The 25,154-nt window shown below is 34.4% G+C and overlaps 1 long non-coding RNA gene across 1 annotated transcript in view; it reads left to right on the top strand.

Annotated features, from left to right (window-relative positions):
* Window positions 1–25,154, top strand: part of LOC125058029 — an 81,619-nt gene that overhangs the window by 39,691 nt on the left and 16,774 nt on the right. The window contains exon 2 of the long non-coding RNA XR_007118306.1: window positions 1,820–1,851. This is a non-coding gene — a long non-coding RNA (uncharacterized LOC125058029). The remainder of the gene's footprint in view (window positions 1–1,819; window positions 1,852–25,154) is intronic.

Here is a 25,154-nt window from a genome sequence, read left to right as displayed (position 1 = left end):
AAAAAATTGTTTTATTTATTTTATGTATTCACAAAAATACAGTACAGTACTAAGCCAATACGCTAATGGCGAAAAAAAAAGAAATTATTAAAAACATAATATACCATATGCTGCTTAGATATAAAGATTTCGATGTCGTCGGCACGGAGCCAGCATTAACGAAGTGAATTTTTTGCTTATCTATGATAGACTCATAAACATAAATATCTGTATTTTCAAACCATCGAGAATTTCTGAAACGTAAGATTATTTTTTTTGTGTTCGTTCCAAATTTAAAACTTTTATAAGAAATTCTAGATTTTTTATAATATAACTTATATATAAAATTCTCGTGTCGCGGTGTTTGTAGTTAAACTCCTCCGAAACAGCTTGACCGATTCTCATGAAATTTTGCATCCGTATTGGGTATGTATGAGAATCGGACAACATCTATTTTTCATCCCCCTAAATGTTAAGGGTAGTCCACCCCAAATTTTGTTTTTTTGTTTTTAGATAAATTTTTGTTGTTTATTTTTTTATGATACAACATTAAAAAATACATACAACCCCTCTACCTCTACTATTTTTTATTATATATGATATACATGGCAAAACGACGTTTGCCGGATCAGCTAGTATTAGTATAAAAACAAAATTTTCAGCTCTTCCGTACTTAGGTGAAAGAAGGTCGTAACACAAAATGTGTGACAACTATTGTGCTATTACTCGCATCCTTTGCTAAGTTATTATTTACCAACCCTAATAATATTACACTAAGGGACCATACCCGGTCTTTTGTTGTACTCTTTTCATGATGAACTTAAATTGTTTGTTTTAACGTATACTAGTTATGCGAGAAATAAAAGTTAATAGTAAGTGAAATTAAATAAAAATATCAATATATTCCCAGTCGACTATAACTAACTTACTAACTACTCACTTACTCCGCTGGCACGGCAACCGAAAAGTGAGCCTTAATCTCGGAAACTAGAGAGAGCTACGATTGCCGTACCTCTGAATTAACCTATGACTTAATTCAGAATTATTTGACAAAGAATTATCCTACATACAATTTTAAACCTTTCCATAGAGATGTGTAACTCTGAGGCTATTTTATAATTGTTTCATTAGCCTGAGGATTTAATGTCTGCAAGCCGCTTATACATTTGAGGTCACACATACTAGTAAATGTTTTTTACGCATACATATTGCTGCCTTATTGGTGTGGTTTATAAATTACATACATCTAATATATAAAATTCTCGTGTCGCGGTGTTTGTAGTTAAACTCCTCCGAAACAGCTTGACCGATTCTCATGAAATTTTGTGTGCATATTGGGTATGTCTGAGAATCGGACAACATCTATTTTTCATCCCCCTAAATGTTAAGAGTCGACCACTCCTAATTTTTTTTTAATTCTTTATGATACATCATTAAAAAATACACACAACCCCTATTTTTCACCCCCTATTTTTTATTATAAAAAATACAAATATACGACAAAACGACGTTTGCCGGATCAGCTAGTTAGTTATATAAAAATGTAATTTAAGTATTCGGAAAAATTAAGAACGTAAAACAAAAGACGAAGCTTCTCTAGTCTAATAACAGGCACGTGAATCGATTCCTCGTTCCGTTGGAAGAATTAGTTAGCTATTATAAATTATATCTATTACACAATTTTTTTAGCCAAAGGCTGTTTTTATGTAGATTGGTACTAGAGAGATAAGGATAATAAAAATAAATTACATACTTCATCACGGACGTAAGATAAAAGCTATATTTTTTATTCAACAGGAATCGTTGAAAATAATTTTACATACAACCTTTTTTGTTTCAGAAAATTGCGAGGAAAGGCATCCTTGACTTGATGTAAGTATGCTCATAGGTAAATTCTTATATTAATTGTGCTTTAGTTTTACAGTAATTACTACTTTTTGTCTGCTGTTTACGTTTAAATTTTTGCCAATATTAATTTGACATTATTTATGAAGTCAAACCAAAATCATTTATTCATTTAGGTAACACAATGTACACTTATGAACGTTAAAAATATAAATATGTACATATTAAATGCTTCTAATTTTACATTTAGTGAAAGTTCCCAAATTAAGGGCGTAGAACGGAAGAGAAGAACTGGCAATAAACTCTCCGCCACTTTAAGTTTTAAGTAATGCGGCATTTTTTATATAAGTTATTTTTTTTATCTTTAATGCATAACAGCACCACACAAATATTGTTTCGCTGGAAATCGACGCCGAGACCAAGAATTTCGTCCCTTACCCTAACTTAACCTTACTCTTGTGCCCCCCACTGAACTACGGAGTTTTTTTTAGGGTCTGTATTGATTTAGATGTCTTTTGATATTCCGAAGATCTATTAATCAATACGAGAAAATACATCTCAGATGTCCGATAATTAAGAGGATGCAAGTGACGGAATTGCCTCGTCCACATCTCGGGTTAAATATTTTCTTTTGTGCCAAATATATACACTTGGGTCACCTGTTTATAGGAGGGTAATTACTTTTCTTATTGGAGCATGTATTTTTAAATATGAGGGTTTCGTGATTAAACTTTTTTAACACTATCTTGGCAGAATACATGTTTCTCTGATCTTTTCCATATAAGTAAACTAGCAGACCGGCCAAGCGTTGCTGTGGCTAAGGTTTTTGTTATATTACATAGTAGCAAACTATTCAAGAGAAACGGTAGGAGAACACCAATAAACCATGCTTTTTTGGTGGTTATGTCATTAAATTGTAGCTTATGTGAAATGTTGGTACTTTCAACACAGCGCCATCTGTTAGAATTGTGACTATCAAATAATAATAAATATTTTGCAATAAAATAATATTGCGGGTATAAATTGAGATGTAAGCTATCCTACCTTTTAAGTTAGATCAAACCGCACACAGTGTGTAAATTTGATTGATATCGGTTCGGTAGTTTAGGAGTCCATAGCGGACAAACAACGTGACACGTAATTTATATATATTAAGATTATACACACCCAAGATTTTTGGCTTTAAGACGTGGCGGTTTCCTCGCGGCATTGACCTTCACTCTTTCCGTGTTTTTGAATTTCTGCCAAGGATCCTTCCAATGAAATCTTACATCTAAACATAAAAAACGAAATCTGCTATAAAAATAATGCTTCGAACAAAGAAACACAATTTATTAAGAGACGCACGAATCTATTAGGCCAATTCTTCTTGCAACATTATCGCATAAAAATTTGAACAAAATATATTACATTACTTAAGCTACTCGTATCAAGTGCTATTCAATTGTTCTCAGAGAGACATGGTGATTAAATTTGAATTAAAATGTTTTTTTTTTCTAACATACAAATACACAGTGTTTACAATATTCCTAATTTGTATATACTAATTAATAAATCTTGAGAGGTGTCAAGGGACACCCGGATGGAACGAAGTTCCTTTCGATTAATTTATATTTTAAATTGTATCATAACAGTATGATAGATTTTCTCGACACCAATATTATATTTCATCGTCTATTAAAGTTTTAAGAGACCAGGAATCTAGAAGAGGTAGAAGTTTGATGTCCTTGTGCTACGCTGGGATTAAATAGTAAAATAACCTAAATATAAAATTAAGTGGCACAATTAATAAGCATATTTCGTATTTCGTGGTTCAGATATTTTAATTCAGTCTCATCTGGTTCATCTCCTTGTATAAGGTGTTCTCGTTGTTATATTAGTTCACTAAGTTTTGAATTCGCAGAATTACAATGAATATTTTTTAAAGGTATTGTATTTTGCAAGGAAACTAGGGACCCCGCATTTATTGTACAGGGATTCTGGTGTACGTTTACTAGGACTAATTTAGTTAAGAGATTCCAAAAATAATTTTGATTCAGGTCACCCATCCAAGTACTGACCTCGCCCGGCATTGCTTAACTTTGGTGATCGGACGAGAACCGGTGTATTATTGTAATACACCGGTAAATAGCAAAAAAGTGTCGTGACAACTTTTCGTAAGAATTTTTTCCGTCTAGCCCCCTTTCACAACGCGCGATAAGGAATTTCGTTCCAAAAATTGATAAAAAGAAAATTAATACAAATTTTTAAAGTTTGGTACCTGTGGCAGTATATCTTTAATGATGGCAGCATTTCCTCGCTGTATTGCGATACTTATTCGTTAAGTGAGGAAAGCACCAGCTTTGGGAAGACCGGTAGTATCTACGAGACGCCAGCTTACATCTTTAATTAGCGCCTGTGCACTTGAACCCCACGGCCTAAAAGCCTCTACTCTAAAGGGAACGAAATAAAAGTCGGAAGACCCTTATATTAGCCGTTTATTACATAATGTATTTTATAATTAGTTATATATAAAAGCAGCAGCAGTGTTGGCCTAGTGGCTTCAGTGTGCGACTCTCATACCTGAGGTCGTAATTTCGATCCCCGGCTGTACCTCAATGGACTTTCTATACATGTGCGCATTTAACATTTGCTCGAACAGTGAAGGAAAGCATCGTGAGGAAACCGACTTGTCTTAGACCCAAAAACTCGACGGCGTGTGTCTGGCACTGGAGGCTTATCACCTACTTGCCTATTAGATTTAAAAATGATTACGAAACAGATTCAGAAATCTGAGGCCAAAACCTAAAGAGGTTGTAGCGCCACTGATTTATTTTATTTTTTATATATAAAAGTCTACATTTTACCTATAATCGATTGGTTCTTAAATTATGCAAGAGTTTAAGAAATGCGAAGTGGAATTTTTCCATTAAGCGCTACTACAGATCTGACGTGCGTCTCGGCGCTCAGTGACTTAACACATTTCAAATATTCAGCTCTCGCTATATTGGAAAGATTTTATCTATATACGGATTTTGCTACAGATAATTTGTTTACATCGAGAAAATTGTATTTGTTATCAATTGTATGGCTTTATTTCCGTATTTTATATAGAACTAACTAGTGTCGGTGACTTTCGTTTTGCAGAAGTTTAGGTAAGATCCGTATTATACATAGAATTATACATATAATATATAATAATAGCTCATACTTAGAAAAGTAAATAAAGTATACACGATTTTTAGTTTCATAAAACTGAACAAATTTAACTTGCACTCTTTTAAGTAAAGCGCTTTTTCGTCAAATTGTTTGACAGAAAAAGACGCTGTAATGAAAAGAGTCAATTTACTATTTTTGTCCGACTATTGTTAATTATTTGTATCAATGAAAATTTATGTGATGAAAGTGGTAGAAGTGAGAGAGGTAAATCAGAATCGTAGCAAGTGGAGGTCTGTGGACTCTGGTCCTTCGGGGAAAAAGCCGAATGTATAAATAAAAACCCACGTCTGAATGAAATAAATAAAACGGCAAGTAATGCTGATATATTTATATTGATGTATAATGTGTATCTTGTTAATAAAAACAAAAACCAATCTTCTGGGAATCGAATGGAGTACGCGGACGAAAGCGTGTAAATCAAAAAAAAAAATTCACAATATTATTCAAAAGATAAGTACTAAAATTCTAAAAATCAGGTGTAACATTTCCACAAACAATCAATGGTGCTACAACCCTTGATCTTATAGCCTTGAAACTTGTGACTTTTCGGGACTAAGGCACACCATTTTCCTAGCGAATGTTTACAGGTCCACGCCTTACAAAGAGTTACAAAAATTTACTTTAACAATTTAATTTATTAACAAGTATTTAAATCCGTCAAGTAAATAGTATACATAGATCAAATTCACTACCCGTATAGGCCTGTATCTGGTTGTTGGGTTGGAGTATTGCCAAACGAATTCTCTTTATATTTGCAACTACATTGGATTCGGTTGGATAACCGTGTTAACTTTGAGGACAAAAGTTTACTGTAACTTACACTTACATGAACTCAATAAAAATGGATTTAGGGATGACAAATTGTTTATTTGTACTTCAAGGAACTCTTTTCCAAGCTTATGGATCTTACGTAATACAGGCTTTTGATTTAATTTTAGATTTTAACCACTAGTCTTACAAATAAATTAAATGATTAAATGCGATTTGCGCGTCTTCTGCCAATCAGATGACGCGTAAATCGTTGTTGATGCAATTTCAAAAATCTAAATTTTCAGAATACAGAGATAGAATCTACTGCACTGATTTTACAATAGGGGGCAAATGGTTTATCTGATGTTTAGTGATACTGCCGCCAAAGACACTCATATTACCAGCGGGCTCTCAAATGCGATGCCGGCCTATTAAGAATTGGTACGCTCTTTTCTTCAAGGACCCTAAGCCGAATTGGTTCGGAAAGACATCGGTGGGCGACAGCTGGTTTCACATAGTGGTGGTTCGCAGAAATACAAATTCCTTCCAAAGTAAAGAGTTAAAAGAATACAATAGTAGGTACAAAACGAAATGAAAACATTACAACAAACAGAGAGAAAAAAACGTTTGATTATCATACATAAAACATCTATCTTAAATTTATGGAGCCAAGCAATCACATCCCAGGTTGACCAAAAAATTCCTTTTTTATCCTTGCAATTTTCGGGAGTTATTTTGTGGTTTTAGGGTAAACAATTAACAAATTACAATTTTTGAGTCGTATTACTATAAATAGTCTGTGCCTATAAATGTTTATGTAATTTTTATTTTAGCACTAATAAAGATTAAGAATCATATCAATAATCATACAATAATGGCTTTGTTCCGCAGTTTCATCTATATACCGCCCTCTGTGATAAATACACTAGCCAAAATAATTCCTAATATAAGCTAACAAACCCTCTATTACAAAAATTAATCACCTTGAGATGTTTAAAACTATTTAACAGAGTTCAGTACAGAGACACGACCTTCATTAACATTGTTAGGTATTCATTAAAAAGGTGAGGTAAAAAGAAAAAGTCAAAAGAATTTTCTAACCCGCAACAACTTATTTAATATTTTTCCTCTTAAATGGAACTTCGTCGAAAAGTATTTTGCTTTAAAGAATGAAATACCGGAGTTCACTGTAAATTAAAGAAATATTTTATTTTTATAAGTTTTTGTAAACAAGTGGCGGAAAAGTTTGTAGTTGGAGTAGAATATCGGTAAAAAAGTTAAACAAAGGAAAAGCGAACTCTTATTTGGTAATTTTATGTACATTTACAATGCCAATACAAACAAACTAAAATGTCATGTTTTTTCCAACCTTTTTAATCAATGTTTTTACCGGTTGATTAACTAAAAATCTATTAGTCGGACGTAAGAGTATATTAATTTAGAAGATTCCTACATAAGTAAGACAAAAAGGAATATAAAGAAAATAAGGTAAATTCGTATAGTATATAACTCATAGAGTGTTAAAGTTTTTTTATTTTTATTAAATAAATTGTTTCTTCACCGAGTCATCGTGGAACATTACGATCTAGCCTAACTTAAAGACTATTAAGTAATTTAAGTCTAACCTAATTTACTAATTAGGACATAAGAAAGTGTCCAGTAACACTACTCAGTCTCTAAGGAGAAGATACTGTTCTTGTGTTCTGTTTAGTACTTAAGACTAACGTGCACTAACACCAATACACTAAAGCGAATTAAAAAAAAAGTTTCGTTTTCAATCTTCTCACAAGGCTCTGAAAATGAGAGTTCAATGTAATTATTATTTTAATGTTCATGGTCGATTTGTAATACCGTTTAAATATCTGTAAAAAAGGTAACATTTCAGTTTATTTATATTATAATTGCCACATAAGATAGAATTTTCCTTATTTATTTCGTTTCTGTATAACTGAGAATTGAGCTGTGTTGGCCTGTATTCAGTGATACCGCCTCCTATGGATACTCTCAATGCAAGAGTGTGTTGCCGGCCGGTTAAGAATTGGTTAGCTCCTTTCTTGAAGGACCCTAACTCGATTTATGTTTAATCTTAATATATATAAATTACGTCTCACGTTGTTTGTCCGCTATGGACTCCTAAACTACCGAACCGATATCAATCAAATTTATACACTGTGTGCGGTTTGATCTAACTTAAAAGATAGGATAGCTTACATCTCAATTTATACCCGCAATATTTTTTATTGCAAAATATTTGTTTACTATTTGATAGTCACAATTCTAACAGACGGAGCTGTGTTGAAAGTACCAACGTTTCAAATAACCTACAATTTAATGGCATTACCACCAAAAAAGCATGGTGCTCCCCATGACTGGTGTTCTCCTACAGTTTCCCTTGAATAGGTTACTACTATGTAATATAACTAAAACCTTTGCCACAGCGACGCTTGGCCGGTCTGCTAGTAATGTATAAATCAAACTGATTTTAAAATAATACGGACAAAGTTATGGTACCATTTTGTGTCAGGTCAAACATCACAATGAATTTTATGACCCCAACCCTCCCGTATAAGCTATAACTTCATCCACATCCCAAGATTAGTTTCAAGATGAACAGCCACTTTATGGATATTAACAAAATGAAATGAGATCGTAAAATACATGGAGATGAGTCATGAGGCTTCTAACCATTGCTTTAGTCACTACGTTTGTAGGTTTCATGTTTGCCGTCAGATACCTAATGGAGTACTAAGCAATTCTAATTCTCTGTTATAAAATAAATAAATTCATGGCGCTACAACCTTTAGGTCTCGGCCTCAGATTTCTGTATCTGTTTCATGAACATTTGTTAATCTAATAGGCAAGTAGGTGATCAGCCTTCTGTGCCTGACGCACGCCGTTGACTTTTTGGGTCTTATTCAAGCCGGTTTCCTCACGATGTTTTCCTTCACTGTTCGAGCGAATATTAAATGCGCGCATAGGAAGAAAGTCCATTGGTGCACAGCGGGGGATCGAACCTACGACCTCGGGGATGAGAGTCGCACGCTGAAGCCACTAGGCCAACGCTACTCAAAAATTTACAACCTTAGTAAATTTTAAAATAATTTAATACAGTCCTAACTCTATGGATATATGAATTATAATAAACAGTGTAGGCAGTACTCCATTAAGCGTCAAGTATGTGATTAGCCTCATCACTCAATGTGATTAGAGGCCATTAAAGAAAGCTAATATGTTCTGTAACAACATAACACTGGAGTAGCATTTGGACGGTTACAATAATTTCATGAGAAAATATAGTTTTATACCATCGTATTATATATTACAAATGTATATTTAGTGGATAAGCGATTCTTTGTGAAAGCGTCTAGTAAGTGACCACTTAAATCTAGACAAAAAAAATTATTACGTATATGTCCAGAAAATATTATTTCTTAATTTTCTTCGGGTTGTCGGATATAAAAATTACCTGTGCTAAGCACAAAATATTAGAGTGAACTATTGTATTTGTATAAAACAATTTGAACCTTTAATAATAACAGCCAGGCCGACTCGGACACGGTAGCTATCTCTATCAATACATACCCCGTATGCGAAATATATTATAGTGCAAAAAACACACTTGAAAAAGCTTATCCGAGACACGGGTGTGTTCAAACACTCATTTAGGTACCACTAGCCCAATATTTAATAGTATTTAAGGCCATTAAGCTGTGGGTCTATCTAACGATAAACTCTCTCGGATATGTTGGGACTAAGGACTAGAATCAGAGCGCTAAGTATAAATCTCGTATGTAACGTACCGAAGTATTAGGTACGGGAGTCACACTTAGCGCCGTCTTAACTCAGAACTGACTTTGTAACCATGGTTACCATTTCTTTGACATGGAAACAAATACGGTATTTTATCGTACGTAAGTTTTATATGAACTAACAGTTTTTATGTTGAACCAAATAGTAGGTAGGTACGACTAATCAGTGAACATTAGGTCAACATAGTGCCTAAAGGCGTACGACTCTCATCCCTGTGGTCGAAGGTTCGAACCTCGGCTATGAACCAATGGACTTTCTATCTAGTAGAAATCTACGGATCTGAAGGGAAATATCGTGAGGAAACCGTGTCTTAGACCTAAATTGACAGCGTGTGGCACAGGAGGCTGATCACCTACTTGCTTATTAAATGGTCATGAAACAGAAGAATGAGCCGGGGTTGTACTCGGATTGTAGCACCATTATTTTATTTTAAAGTACGGCGCTACACGCGTCGCTTTTAAATTAAAAAGAACCATAATAGTAATAACCCGGTTAGAACTAAAAATGAAAACAAAAAAGACAAAATTCATTTTGAAATGTCAAATATTTTACTAGATTTTTTTGTAAAGAATCGTAGTTTATTCACATCACAATATTCACTATACCGAAACTATTGAGGACATGACATTTTTAACCTTTTTTACGCGAACCTAGTTTTTTTATCTAACGTCTGCCTGACGTAACGGTAGCATACAGGAACTTCATAAATTGACAGGATTTATGTGTGTTTTTGATGCTGTATTTTTACTGAATAAACAAAGAAACAATAATGATGTTTTTTTATTGTATCACTTGGATAATGGATATTTCTAAGGAAAATATATTTTTCCTGTTATACACTTTATCGCGTTTATTGGTTGACATAAAATAGCACTTATCATTACTTGAAGCGGTGAAAAATCGAAAATAAACAAAAAAGCACATATTTACTCATTTAACTTAGTAACTATAATAAGATATAAATATTTAAATCATGTTTTTTTTAATGCCTCCTTTATTATTTAAAATCTTTTTATATTTAAATAAATACTACTCCCAAAGGAATACAAGAACCATAATTAGTCTGTGAATGCAACGATGCAATAAATATTATTCAAATTTCGAACTGCACTAATTGATTCATTGAATGGCAATTCGTCATTCTCAAGTTGAAACCGAATTCATTAATCCGTCATCACTTTTTGAGTGCCATTTTTAAGTCTTCAATAACCTCTTCATACTAGTTCAAGGGCAGATCTTTTGACACAGAACCATTGATGACTCGATATTGGAACCCGTGTTTTTCATCGCGTTGTAATTGCTCTTTAGTCATTCGTATTTCAGAGAATATTAATGTTGTGTATGTCGGAGCTTTGGCGCTGGTATCAGCTGCCAGTTTCATTATAATTTAATAACATCAAAGTCAAATTAGTTAAAAACCGTTATATGGTGTACAGCCTTGCGATTCTATAACTAACTTTTCGAACTCGTACAGCGGTTTTCGCAGCGGCGGTCGCGCTCAAATCAGTTGTGAAGCAGTCATTTTACGATTTGGCATTCTGATAAACAATAAACTACAAGCTCCCTCCTTATCAGAATGCCAAATCGTAAAATGTCTGCTTCACGACTGATTTAAGCGCGACCGCCGCACTGAGTTACAGAATCGCAAGGCTGTTATACGCTATATTTGGATCGGTCGTACCAAACAGAAGCCTTTAAAAAGTAGACTCTAATGTCGAAATTAAATGGCGGATACCGACCAACCAATCTATGACGTCAGTATGCTGACGTCATTATCTTCAACAATTTATCGGCAGGTCCTGTTTTTGTTAAAATTTGACCTTGTTCAGATTGTCGTTTGCTGTCTACTATCGGGCCCTGACTCTGTCTCTATATCTTCATCTGTCTCCTCCGACCTTCCTATCGCTAGACGACAATATTCCTCACTTCTCGCTACTAATCTCTCCGTCATATATAATACGACTATTTCTATCTCAGTGGTACATTAAACGTAAGGGTTGAGTTCACACGGACATAAATAAATTAAATAGACGTAGGAATGTGTCGTCCAGTCTCAAAGAAACGGGACTTCAAACGATAATTTAAATTATTTCAAATTCTCGCATTATAACCTGCGTTGTAAGGAATGTGTGTGTCATAATTTGGCAGTTTACTCACTGTACTGATTATGAGTCAATATAGAGAGATAATAATAATTAAAAATATAGTCTCCTTAAAGCCAGCCAAAGGAATACTGGGCGTTGACATATATATAATGACTGAACAGAACGCAGTTTCGCGGTAATTTGGAGGGAAATGGTAAATTAGCCGGCAAGAAGCTTTTTGTACTCAGTAAGGCGAGACGGTACTTCATACTGGGTTACCACTTGCAACTCTATAAAGCGCAAATTGAACCCCACATGGAGTATTGTTCTCAACTTTGGGCGGAGTTCTGCAGTACCAGCTCCTGCCACTTCGCCACCCACTAGTCACTTTCCGAGCGGCTTGATTGCGTTGCGTAGAGATGTGGGCTCTCTCTGCATCTTCTTTCAAATTTATTATAATTTAACGCAGTTATAGCCGCGTACCACCACTATATGGAACTAGCTGCCCACTGAAGAATTTCAGAACCAAATCGACTTAGGGTCCTTCGAGTTAAAAGCGTACTCATTCCTAAAAAGCCGGCAACGCACTTGCGAGCCTTCTGGCAGTGTGAGTGTGGACAGCGGTATCACTTAACATCAGGTGAGCCTCCGAGCCGTAAAAAAAATATGATAACGCATACATTAGTAAATAACGAAACTAAAATAAAATACATTTGTACACTTATGTAATTAAATATTTCATAATTAATCTGTTTACATAATTTAAACCTATTTATTGACAACTTAATTATTCTAAAATTACAGTAAATTACATATAATTCACGTCAATATTATTTTAACCGTGAATCTAGGTCAATTAGACTAAGACCATGATATCTGTCAAACGCAATCGTGCTAAAGATCTCAGTTGTTTCTTAAATATTAACTTATTTTATGTTTAACAATTGTAAAACATAAAATATTAATTGTGTTAAAATGACATGTTTCATACACTTTTATTTTGATGTTTTTTTATCATTATAATCACGGGAATAGTACTATTTTATATATTAATATATAAAACGAACTGGGGTTTATTTTAACACTTATAACCTAAGAAGATCGTACCTATTCTTAAAAGGCCGGCAACGGACTTGCGACCCTTCCGGCAATGTCAGTGTCCTTGGGCGACCTGAGCCTCCTGTCCTTTTACATAAAAAATGAACGGCTGGAGCGATTTTCATGATTTTTTGTATTTGTCACCGTTCCGACAACAACAACTAAATAAATAGCAAAAAAACAATACACCATTTTTATGAGATTTGTAACTGTCCAACATCTGTTGGGCGGTACAAAGTTCGCCGGGTCAGCTAGTATTAATATAAACGTCTATGAGACAACAACTAAATAAGGACCAAAAATAATAAAACTACTTCATAGTAAAAACCGTTATAAATATATATTTTATATGCAATATCGTAAGAAATTCGTAAAGTTCCAGTCACCCATTTGATCCGAACATTAATTGTTAGACGTCGAATGTCCTGAAATAGTTAAGCTCAGGTATGTTGCGCATATCCCCAGCTATTTTCAAATTAGGGTCTGGAGATGATAACGCCGAATATGTTGGAATTTGACCCGAACCCTTTCCCAAGTTACCCTTGTAATATTTAACAGGATTTTACAGTATTTAGGAATTAGGCAGTGTCCAGCTGTTTATTAAGTTTAAACCTTTAGGAAATCGGTTAATACGAATTGGATGGTAAAGTCCATAATATGTAATGATACATGTGCTGTTGTTGTAACTTAATGGACTCGTATGTTGTTGATGGGCTCAGCGGCCGATATTCAAGATAATTAATTGTATTACAAAAAAGAGCAATACGTGCTATATACAAATTAAAACCGCGTGATTCGCTAAGAGAATTATTAAAAGACATCAGTATTTTAACAGTTGCCTCCCAATATGTGTATGAAAATATTATGTACGTTTATAAAAACATTAATTACATTTCTAAAGCGAAATTTAAATACAAGAAGTAGAGTCCGCGCCACCACTGAATGCCGATAGACGCGGCGCTAGCGATTAGCGCAGCGTAGTAATATGTTGCTAGTGCTAGGTGCAAGGCTATTTTACCCCAACGTAGCATAAATTAATATAAAATTCGCGAACTACTCTCCAAGATTTGCTTCTAATGTTTTACCTTAAAACGAATAAAATAATATTTCACTGTAACGACAAATTTAGTTCCCAGGGCTCCCGTCGGCAATGAGTGGTGGCGCAGACTCTAGGAATAGACTTGCTTTTCCATCTTTCAGACTTCATAAAACGGCTCACTCATTTATGGGGAAATGTATACAGATATATAACAAAATTCCGGACCATGTAACTAAACTTCCGCTAAATAAGTTTAAACATCACATCTAGGAAACCCTAATAAAAAAAAGGATATTACACAGTTCAAGAATACATCATACAGACGATCACAATGTGTGGGCACTAATGCCGCTATAAGATAGTGAGATGGCGTAAATTGACATGCATAAGTGTACAAATTGTACCTAGATGAATAAATGACTTTTGAATTTTGAATTTAATTAATACGATTACAACCATGAAAAAGAATGGACATATTCCAATCAAATTTTAATGGAGGAGTGGATATGTTCAATATGGGTAGCAATATTGCTACCCACACATAGTAATCGCACATTGGCCCTAAGATGCCTGAAGATTTCCGTAAAGCTTCAGCCCTGTATCTAATTCCCTAATTCTGTATCTAACTGTAATAGGTTAATTAAAATTACACCCATTTATAAAAAAAATATTAATCAACTAGTTTTCTAATGAAAAATAATAGCGTAAACGCAATTTGACAGAACGAGACAAAAGAGTACTTTAGGTAAAAGACAATAAAACTGATTTAGTTTTTATCAATAAAGCGAATCTCAGTAGGATTCAAATATAACAATTTATCTTTAAAATATTTTAAATACACTATGTAGCTGTAGCATTTCCAAAACAATTCGACTGAGGGTCCTTCAAGTAAAGAGTGTACCAATTCTTAAAAGGCGACGCACAAGCCATCTGGCATTGTGAGTGTCCATGGGCGGTATCACTTAACATCAGATGAGCACCTTTGTCCTGTTCTGTAAAACATACCTTACTATTCTCCTTATTTATTTTTAATCATGTCCTATTCCACATATTGATATCCAGCGGTTGACGAATTTTTACTATGGTAGGGGAGCCCAAGAGGGGATTTCGGGATTTACTAAAGCGCGGCAGATTAATATATAGGGGGATACCTTGTACCCGGTTAAGTAACTCCACAAAACATGAGGCCCATATATAAGGCCGCCCGTGAAAGAGACAGGATCCGATTAGTAAAAAAAAATTGACCATCAGAAATTCCCGAGCGCGTCAGATTAAGGTAGGGTAAGTTAATTACATCCTAAAAAGTGTATATTCCACTAATCTGACAATTTGAGAGTGACGTAAAAAAAGGGGAGGGCAACAAAGTTGTTAAAAAAAAACGTCATCTCGACATTCTCGAGCGTAGCTAATTTTTTTTTTATTTTGAAGGAAATAATTCAAGAATAATGAAAAATATATAATTTGACGATTTCCGCAAGCCGAAATAACAAAAATTCGTCGATAAAGTTAAATGCGTGCAGCTGCGTGATGCCTACATTTCCTTAAACCGATCGGAATCTTCTAAACGGCGTTCTAAATATTTCCCTCAAAATTATATTTCCTGTGAATTTGAACCGATTCGGACCGATAGATTTTGAGAAATTTTGAAAAATCTTAAAAATCTTTTTTTTAAAGTGGTTTCTTTATCGATCAACTTCAAAAACTAATCCACCTTTAAGCTTGAAATCCACGTCGATCGCCACCAAACCGGTCAAAAGCGGTTGATTCGTTCAAGAGATATATAGAAAGAAACCCGAAAAAGTGTTTTTTCGGGATTACTCCGAAATTTGTGGTTCGATCAATTAAAATTGAATAAAACTGCGTCGAATGCCGTCAACCGCGTGAAAATTGCTTGATCCATTCAAAAGTTATTGCGGTTTGAAAATTCCAAAAATAGTGTTCTATGAAACTTCTATCAGACTTTCGAGCTGGGAGAGCTCAAATGCATAGAAATATTATTTCTTTGAACTCAGCGAGCTCAAAATATCAATTTTAAGCGCCCAGGAATGGAATTAGCGGGAAGTTGCAGGGATGGCCTTTAAGGTGAACCGTTTTTCTAATTTTTTTTTGTCAGATCAGGTGAATCCCTCTAGATAATCGTCAGATTATGAGACAGTACGTTTAGAACATAAAGATGAACCACATATATCTTAATCTGACGCGCTTGAGTATTTCAAAATTGCGATTTTTTTTTGAAAATGGCCGTGGGTTTGCGTCCCATCGAAATCGTCAGATTAGTGAATGAGAGCTTTTTTTTGGTGCACTTAACACTCCCTTAGAAAATCTGACGCGCTCGATATTTTTTTTTTTTCATTTTCAACCCTTAAATACAACCACCCGCATCATGCAAACGATCAGATTAACATACGTACATTATTAAAAATACGTAGGGCATTGATGCTATCAATATCTGACGCGCTCGAGGATGTCCATACAACAGTTTTTTTTTACATATTTAACAAACGGGTGCTGCTTGTGGTGACTGGTCGTACTTGAATTCGTGTATGCGGTGATGTTAATTATTTCGACTATGTGTTTGCGTGTTGTTCCCACGAGAATGTAAGTGCGTGCTCCTATTTCACCATGCCTCCTGCTGATAGGGGACAAGTCTTTGTTTTTATTTATGTTCTTATTATTAATTACTTAAAATGTCATGTGGAACATGGTGTAATGGTTGCAGCTCCTTACAACCGTTGTGTAAAAAAAAAAAAAAAAAAAACATGGCGATTAAAAAGAGTGGCGGAGAGTTTATTGCCAGTTCTTCTCTTCCGTTCTACGCCCTTGATTTGAGAACTGGCAGTAAATGTAAAATTAGAAGCATTAATATTTATATCTTTAATGACGAATCACAAGTGTACATTGTGTTACCTACGAGAATAAATGATTTTTGAATTTGAATTTGAAACTATAGCCGCTTCCCCCACCGATGAAAAGGTATATATCATACAACATTTTTTTCTTCTTATCATCTAAGCTTTGCATCCCAATAGGTCTCTACGACGCTCGAGTAAATCCCCATTTAGCATCGTGGGCTCCCCTACTACTACAAGAAGTTTAATCTATGGAATTTAGGTATGAAATTGCGAATTTGTATTTGTGTATTCTAAAGATTTACTACCCTTATTGTTTTTAAAATGTGTCTTAACGGATTCTTAGAAATGTCTATCGCTATGACCGTTTATTGAATGAGTAAATGCTTCAAAATGTTTGGATTGTATTTGATATATAAGAGCTAATATGATGAACCTTTCCATAAACATACAGTTTGTTATCGTTTGGCAGTGAGTCAGTGGTTGAATGTCGACAAATCCATTTATGAACAATCGTTTAATTGCATCTGGCGTGGGCACGTGTGCCACCGAAATAACAGACGTGTTTTACACATCCGCATTCAAAGCTTTATAGGTAATAATTACTTAAGGTTAAGCAAGCGTTGACATCTTTGATTTTAGATTAATATTTTTTTAAAGTATTGGTACGCTCTTTTCTTGAAGGACCCTAAGTCAAATTGGTTCGGAAATACTTCAGTGGGCAGTAATATATTTATTTGAGTAAATAAATAAAAATATAGTGGCTCTACATTTCATGCAGGTAATCAGGCTTCATTGTATGACACATGTCAACGATTTTAGAGTTTGAATCATGGCGGTTTTCTCACGATATTTGCCTATTATATGCCGATATTAAAACCTTCCTAAAGAAAATAAATACCTAATAAATTTAAGTGTTATTAATAAACTATTATAAGCAGTATTTATTTATTTATACTTCGTTGCAGAAATACAGAAATGCAGTAAAATTAAAATAATTAAACAAAACGAGGGCAGGGCAACTGGGCCTCATCGCTTTCGAGAGATCTCTTCCAGGCAACCACTCGTAATACTAATCTTATTATTAATATTATTAAGCCTTTATTTTTTACACCCAGTATAATATATATAAACATTTGTATTAGTTACATTATTACATCTAATATGAACCGTTTTCGGTGATCAGCGTGTTCTGTGGAACATAGGCCTCTTCCAGCTGCTTCCATTATTGTCTTCGCCAAGTTGTGCCTTCTATTCTCTTTATATCGTCTGCCTACCTCTATCTTCCTCTTATTCCACCGTGTTTGCCATTCTGTCATAATCTTTGTCCATTTGAAGCTGCATTCTCTCGTCATTTGTCCGGTCCAGCGCCATTTCAATTGCCTTATTTTCTTTATAATGTCTACTTTGGTCGTTAATCTTAAGTCTTCTGCTCTTTTGCGATGTCTTAGTGTTACTCGTACTACTAGATAGACTTTAATAACAAATATAAGCGTCTTAAAGAATACAAAATTGTAAATACAGTGTACCAAATGTGATATTTCTAGCCTTAATAAAACAAAAGAAAGTGTAACAAATACATATATGTATGTGTATATAGGCATGTGTCTACTAGGCATTTCTACACACAAACATATTTAAAGATTCCTAACTAAACGGTTTAAAAATCTATCCATATATGGTTACGAAAATTTATTTATATTTCTTTAACATAACAAGTTGTGACAAATACGCGAAAATCAAAACTCGTTTATTCCAGGAAATGAGTCGTTGCTAAATGATTTATTGAGGATTTAATTTTACCGAACTTAAATCCTCAATAAATCATTTAACATATTTTTATGTAAGTGAAAAGCAAAATAAAATTTGTGAGTTGAAAGATCGTTTCCAAAGAAAACTTCAATCTATCTCTATCATTTGTTTTTCTAATAGGCAATCAATTCATGAGTTTTACCTACCACCCGCCGCTGACTTTTCGGTTCTAAGGTACACCGGTTTCCTCTTGATATTTTCCTTCACCGTTCGAGCGAGTGATTAATGTACATAGATAGAAAAAATCTTAATGAAAAAGCTTTTTATTACATCAATATACGTAAAAACACATTGAACCGCAAACATAAAAGTTACTGGAATTCATTCCGTGATTTCGCGGCTCTTTGACCAATCTACGCGGACCCTTATTTCCGGTGAAAAAGCTCCTTGAAGATCCTAGAAGCTTCTTTGTGAATTAGATGATGTCGTTTGATAAAAGGTAAACAGAATACGAACACCAAATAACTTTCATGTTTATTTCTAATAGTAAACACATTAATTAGTAACATACATACAAGATTATATTAATTAGATGTATAAATAAATTTGTGAATCGTAAGTAAACGATGGAATATTGAAACATATTTTTAAAAGCATTAAATTCTGAATATTATGTACAATGTTTCGTGAACGTTTTCATAAATTCTATTAGGACCAGAGTATCACGTTATTTTTGTTTAATTTATTTATTTCGTAATCCTACAGCAAAAGAAAAATATATATTTAGAAACAAACAATTATTACACTAAAAATATTATGTATTCTAATACATAATATTTAAAAAAAGGGAAAAAACAATAAAAATTATTCAATACATATAAATAAGTAATTTGGCTGTGTTGTGTGATGGTGTAAAAGTGAGAGTATGTAAGTGAAGGTTTGTATGTGATATATTACCGGACTATATTACCTTAGGTACTCTGGCTTTAATTGTGAGCCCATTTACAACCTAAACTCAATCGCTTATTCATACTATACAATTAATCAGCTTAGGGTACCCCGAGGCCTAACCTAGAATAAACAAATTCATATTGGAACGAAGTTCCTTATCGCGCGTTGTGAAAGGGGGCTTGACGGAAAAAATTCTTACGAAAAGTTGTCACGACACTTTTTTGCTATTTGCTATTGACACCGGTTCTCGACCGATCACCGAAGTTAAGCAACGTCGGGCGAGGTCAGTACTTGGATGGGTGACCGCCTGGGAACACCTCGTGATGATGGCTTTTTTTTTCGTCGTAAGATTGATGTCGAGAAAATCTATCATACCGTTATGATACCAATTAACATATAAATTAATCGAAAGGAATTTCGTTCCATCCGGGTGTCCCTTGACACCTCTAAAGTTTTTGTTTTTTTTTGTAAAAATTCATACCTTTTTAAATAGAATTTGGTCATTATCATAAATTCTCTCTAGCTCTCGACTGTCATAAATTCACGTTTATATTAGATATAGAAGCTTTATTCAACTACATTCACGATAGCCAAAGACAATTGTGTATAAAACTTTCGTAAGGTATCTTATTTTTTATTTAAAAGATGATAGGTGTGGAAGCGTGAGGTTTAAAATAAATTTTACGTAACATTCTCCACGTCGAGATAAAAGTAATACATTCGTATAAATACATTTTATTTCTGGAGACGGAACACAGGTGCAACAAATTTAACAGGTACACAGATAACGGATAGTGCCAAATTGAAGCTTTCGCCACATCTTATAAAATGCACTTTATTTTTAGTGTTACAGTTTTCTATTTGGATTAGGTTGTGACTTTATACAATATGGATGAGATTTATTATTATTGAACTGTGTTTAGATAATGTGATTTTACTTAGCCTACCTTTTTAATAGATACCAACATGGAATATTTTGCTATGCTACCCAAGAGACTGATCGGTTTTCCGGAATGAAACTTTTTAGGTTTTGTACACCACCCTTAACATTTAAGGGATGAAAAATAGATGTTTTCCGATTCGCAGACCTAACCGATTTGCACACAAAATTTCACGAAAATCGGTTGAGCCATTTCGGAGGAGTTTAATTACAAACATTTCTCTAAGCAAGACTAGAGATGACTTTTGTCTTGTAACGTACCTATGTTAAGTCGTAATAATATTAAAACAATTATTTAAAGTAAGTAGCATTGAGCACCATGGTCTCAATTGCCATAAGAGTGGAGATAATTTTTCTCGCCATGCTACTCTCAACGACATCATACGTCGCGCTTTTGCCTCCGTTCATATTCCATCCATTTTGGAGTCAACAGGTTTCGCTAGGGACGATGGCGAGGAGCTGAATGGGCTGTCTTTGATCCCTTGGAGAATGGATTCTGCTATGGGATGCTACTTGTGTAGACACGTTGGCCCCGTCAGCTCTCCTCCGAATACAATAAACGATTTTTAGAAGGTTTAAGTTGGCGCCTGGTAGATAGTACCGGTGAACCCAGAGCTGGTGCTTTTCTCGCTCAGCTATTAAGTATCGCGAAACATCGAGAAAATGCTGCCAGCATTAAAGGTACACTCTAATGGGACCAAGCAATAAATAATATTGGATATACTCTATATTTGTGTGATAGTAAATTATGTTTACTGCAAATAAGTTAATTTGTAGGGGTTAAGTTATAGGGTGATACATAAATTTCAGCGTAGTTAACCAAAGTTTCTTTATAATTCCTTTTTTACCATTGGAATTAGTTAATTGTTAATTGCAGACAAGAAAACCAAGTTCATTAGTACACAACTGAGGTTTCAAACCACAGCGTGTTGTACTAATGGTCGTCGTTTTATTTGAAAAAATTACTTACGTTAAAAATAACCGTTCATGAGGTATATCGTTAGCTGTTGCCTGCGACTTCGCTTCAAATCGTGTGGGATTCTATAAATAGGAAATAAAACGCATTAGATGTTATCTGGCTAGTAGAGACGACAATTTTGCGTCAAACAAGTCTCGAAGGTCGTTTGAATACATATTTTCGCTCCTACATTTTGCGATAACGTAAAAATCATCTTAATGTACATGCACTACTTAAATTTCAGTCCATTACGCTTTAGAAAAAGCTTTTCAATACCTACTCCACTTATGTACTATTTATGTACGTAGTGTAGGTAGTTTAAGAAGAAACACATTGGCGCCACAACCTTTTAGGTTTGTGATTCAGGTTTCTATATCAGCCGTGCGATTCTGTTAATCCGTGAGTTCACCTCGCACTAACAACGCTCCCTTCGTCACTCACGTCATTTTTGGAATCTCATGGTATTCTGTTTAGCAATTTCACATTACGTTTTAACAAGCGGAGGGAGCTTGTAGTTTGTTGTTTATCAGAATGCCAAATCGTAAAATGACTGCTTCACGACTAATTTGAACGCGACCGCCGCTGCGAAAACCGCTGTGAGATTTCGAAAAGTGAATTACAGAATCGCAAGGCTGTTTCGTGTTCATTTGTTTTTTCTAATCCGCAAGTAGGTGAACAGATCTGATCCTGACAGACGCCGTCGACATCTTTGGTTTATGGCATACCGGTCTCTTCGCAATGTTTTCCTTCACCGTACGAGCGAGTGTAAATGATAGAAAATCAATCACAGACAACACCTACGACCTCGGAGATGAGATTCGCATGCCGAATCCACTAGGCCCTCACTGCTCATACTAGTATTAGCCTAGAAGGTTCAGGCAAGCTCAGGTTTCTAAAAAATAACACTTATAGCTGCATTTTTCAATCCCAATAACAAAAGTGCGGCAATTGTATTGCTCAATTATTGGATTAGTTTATGGGGTAGATAAATTACATGTTTAAGTTTGAATATAATTTAAATAGCCAATCATACCCACAAATCTTTAATAATGTCTGTAAGAAAAAACAGTTTTTGATTTGAAAACAAAACAAATAGATTAAATTGCTATTTGAACCTTCACAATTGCATTTTTACATACAATTTTTGTTCCCTCACTTCTATCATTACAGAAAGTGCTCGTGTAATGGATTTCCGGTGCAATAACCTCTATCTCTGAACCGGAAGCTGTTTCAATTCCATGTTAATTACATTAGCTCCTAGCGTCAGAGTGTTACAGAGCTTGCAAATGACGTTACAACTGAGATATTACAAATATTTAACCATCCGTAGGAAAACAAAATTACAAATTAATACTAATATCATATTAATGACAATTACATTCTAACAATCATTCTTTAACATCATCAAAATATACCCTGAAAACTACTAATTATTTGTTTAATATTTTTGCTAGCTAATTCCTTGACTATGTTGTCGTCGATGGTACTAAATAACTTAAGTATATAACTTAAACTCAAACTCAAAATACCTTACTCATATAGGTAAACAAGTACACTTATGAACGTTAACAGAAAAGATGTTAAATTGATTCTAAATTTACATTTGCTACCAGTTCGCAAGTCAAGGGCGTAGAGCGGGCAAGAAGAACTGGCAAGAAACTCTCAGCCACTCTTTTTAATCTAAGTTTTGAGTTATACAAATTGTTTGAACTGGAGCATCAATCCCAAGGATTAGGATCATTTAAATATTCGACAAATTTATAAAAAGCTTTATTGATTAATTTGCGTGTAACGAGAACTTTGAATTTATTCAGTGATCTATAAATCTTCGAACTTAAGCCAGATTATCCCATGACTGCTTTAAGGATAGGACTGTCAACCTTCTGATCTATAGTCAACTTAATTATGAACTTATTCTAGCTATACTTTCGTATTTGTCAAATTGTGTGGACGCTGTAATGAAAATAACTACTTCAGTTTCATTACGTCACTGTTTATTTTTATTAACGACTTTATATAAAACAATTCATGTCAGAAGCTACAAAGTCTTCATACTTTAAAGCGATGGAAAGTGTAATTGGTTAGCAAAAGTCATTTAACTTTTTTAGTCTTCTTTTATGACTATATGATGTAGTTCAAATCTCTATCAGATTCATACATTGTAATTTTACTTACTACAAAATATTCTAATAAAATTGAATTGAGCTTGGGATTTTTGAAGAGATTTACTTTATTAATATTACTCGTATTAGTTTCCTTTCTTATAAATAATAATATATTTTTATCTGTACGAATTATATCGCTATGTATACAGAAGTATTTCCGAACCAATTCGACTTAGGGTCCTTCAAGAAAAGAGCGTACCAATTCTTGAAAGGCCGGCAACGCACTTGCGAGCCTTCTGGAATTGTGAGTGTCCATGGGCACTTAACATCAGGTGAGCCTCCTGCCCGTTTGCCTACTATTACATTAAAAAAAAATGTATGGCAAAATCTTGCTCACTAGTTTTATGGACTTCCTTTAAGTCCGTCCGTTCCGTTAAGTCAAAAGTGCAATGTGTCTGTGCAAAAAATATGTTGAGGATTTGAAGCTTTTGGAAAAGGCCACATAGTACAAGCAGAATTGTTTTGCTCGACCAACCTCAGTAGGTACTCAGTAACTTCCAAAACCGATCCAGACCTCAGTATTGAGTATTTAATTAGCTCTACCTTGCAATTCTGTAACTCACTTAATAAGGAGGGAGTTTGTAGTTTATTGTTTATCAGAATGCCAAATCGTAAAATGACTGCTTCCCGACTGATTTGAGCGCGACCGCCGCTGCGAAAACCGCTGTGAGAGTTCGAAAAGTTAGTTACAGAATCGCAAGGCTGATTTGGAATCGCATGGTACAAAAACATAATAAAACAGGATCACCATCACGGAAGATACAGATACCGGAACTGACCACGGTTAAAATGCGTTGCTAATTATTTTGGTAGATAGAGGCATCTTATGAAAATCTAATTTGCATTTTTTTTATTATAATTTTTTTTTTTGACAATTTACACCAATTGACCTAGTCCCATGTTAAGCTGGTGAAGCTTGTGTTATGGGTACTAGGCAACGGTTATACATACATTTTATAGATAGATAGACATATAAATACATATTTAAACACCCAAGACCTAAGCACAACACCAAATGCTCATCACATCGATGTTTGTCTCAGCCGGGGATCGAACCCGGGACCCATGGATTCGCAGTCAGGGGTACTAACCACTAGACCAATGAGCCGTCATCATTGATTGCTATTATAACGTTTCAGTAATGTAAGTGCTTCTCAAGGAGCCCATGCTATTCATATATAAACTGTTTACTGATAAACATCCCATACTATGGGCGACGATCGTAAATTCTTCGTTTACGAGGCATGTTTACGTTATTGTTCATTAATGGTAAACAGACTCAGTTTCAAGGGTATACGATGTTATAGAAAGAGTATAAAGAAAATTGAACTGTTTATTTTGTTTCGACATATATAATCATTTATACACTATGGGTATTAGGTACGTTATTGAAAGGTATATTTCAAGGAATCACAATTATTTAGTGTTTCTCGAACATGTTCAGTTGTATCTGCACCGACTAATTTAGTTATTGCAACCATGGGATCTACTCTACAATAGTGCTGTCAATATACGTAAGATAGGCAAAGGGCGAAATCTATAACAATGCGAACAGTCATCTGGTGGAACGACTATGTGGAATCACAAGCACTGTACCAAGTTTATCGATAATTGTTATCTTTGTGTCATCAGAAACTGACGTATCGTATGTATGTGTGTGTGTAGAGTAATCCAGGAATAACAAGGATTTAAAAATAGAATTATTTTATTATCTATATTATAATAAAATTATTTGT

This window comes from Pieris napi, chromosome 17 (assembly GCF_905475465.1).
Source record: "Pieris napi chromosome 17, ilPieNapi1.2, whole genome shotgun sequence".
Lineage (NCBI taxonomy): Eukaryota > Metazoa > Arthropoda > Insecta > Lepidoptera > Pieridae > Pieris > Pieris napi.
Note: the sequence above shows the minus strand (reverse complement) of the source record. Positions and strands in the feature narration are given on the sequence as shown.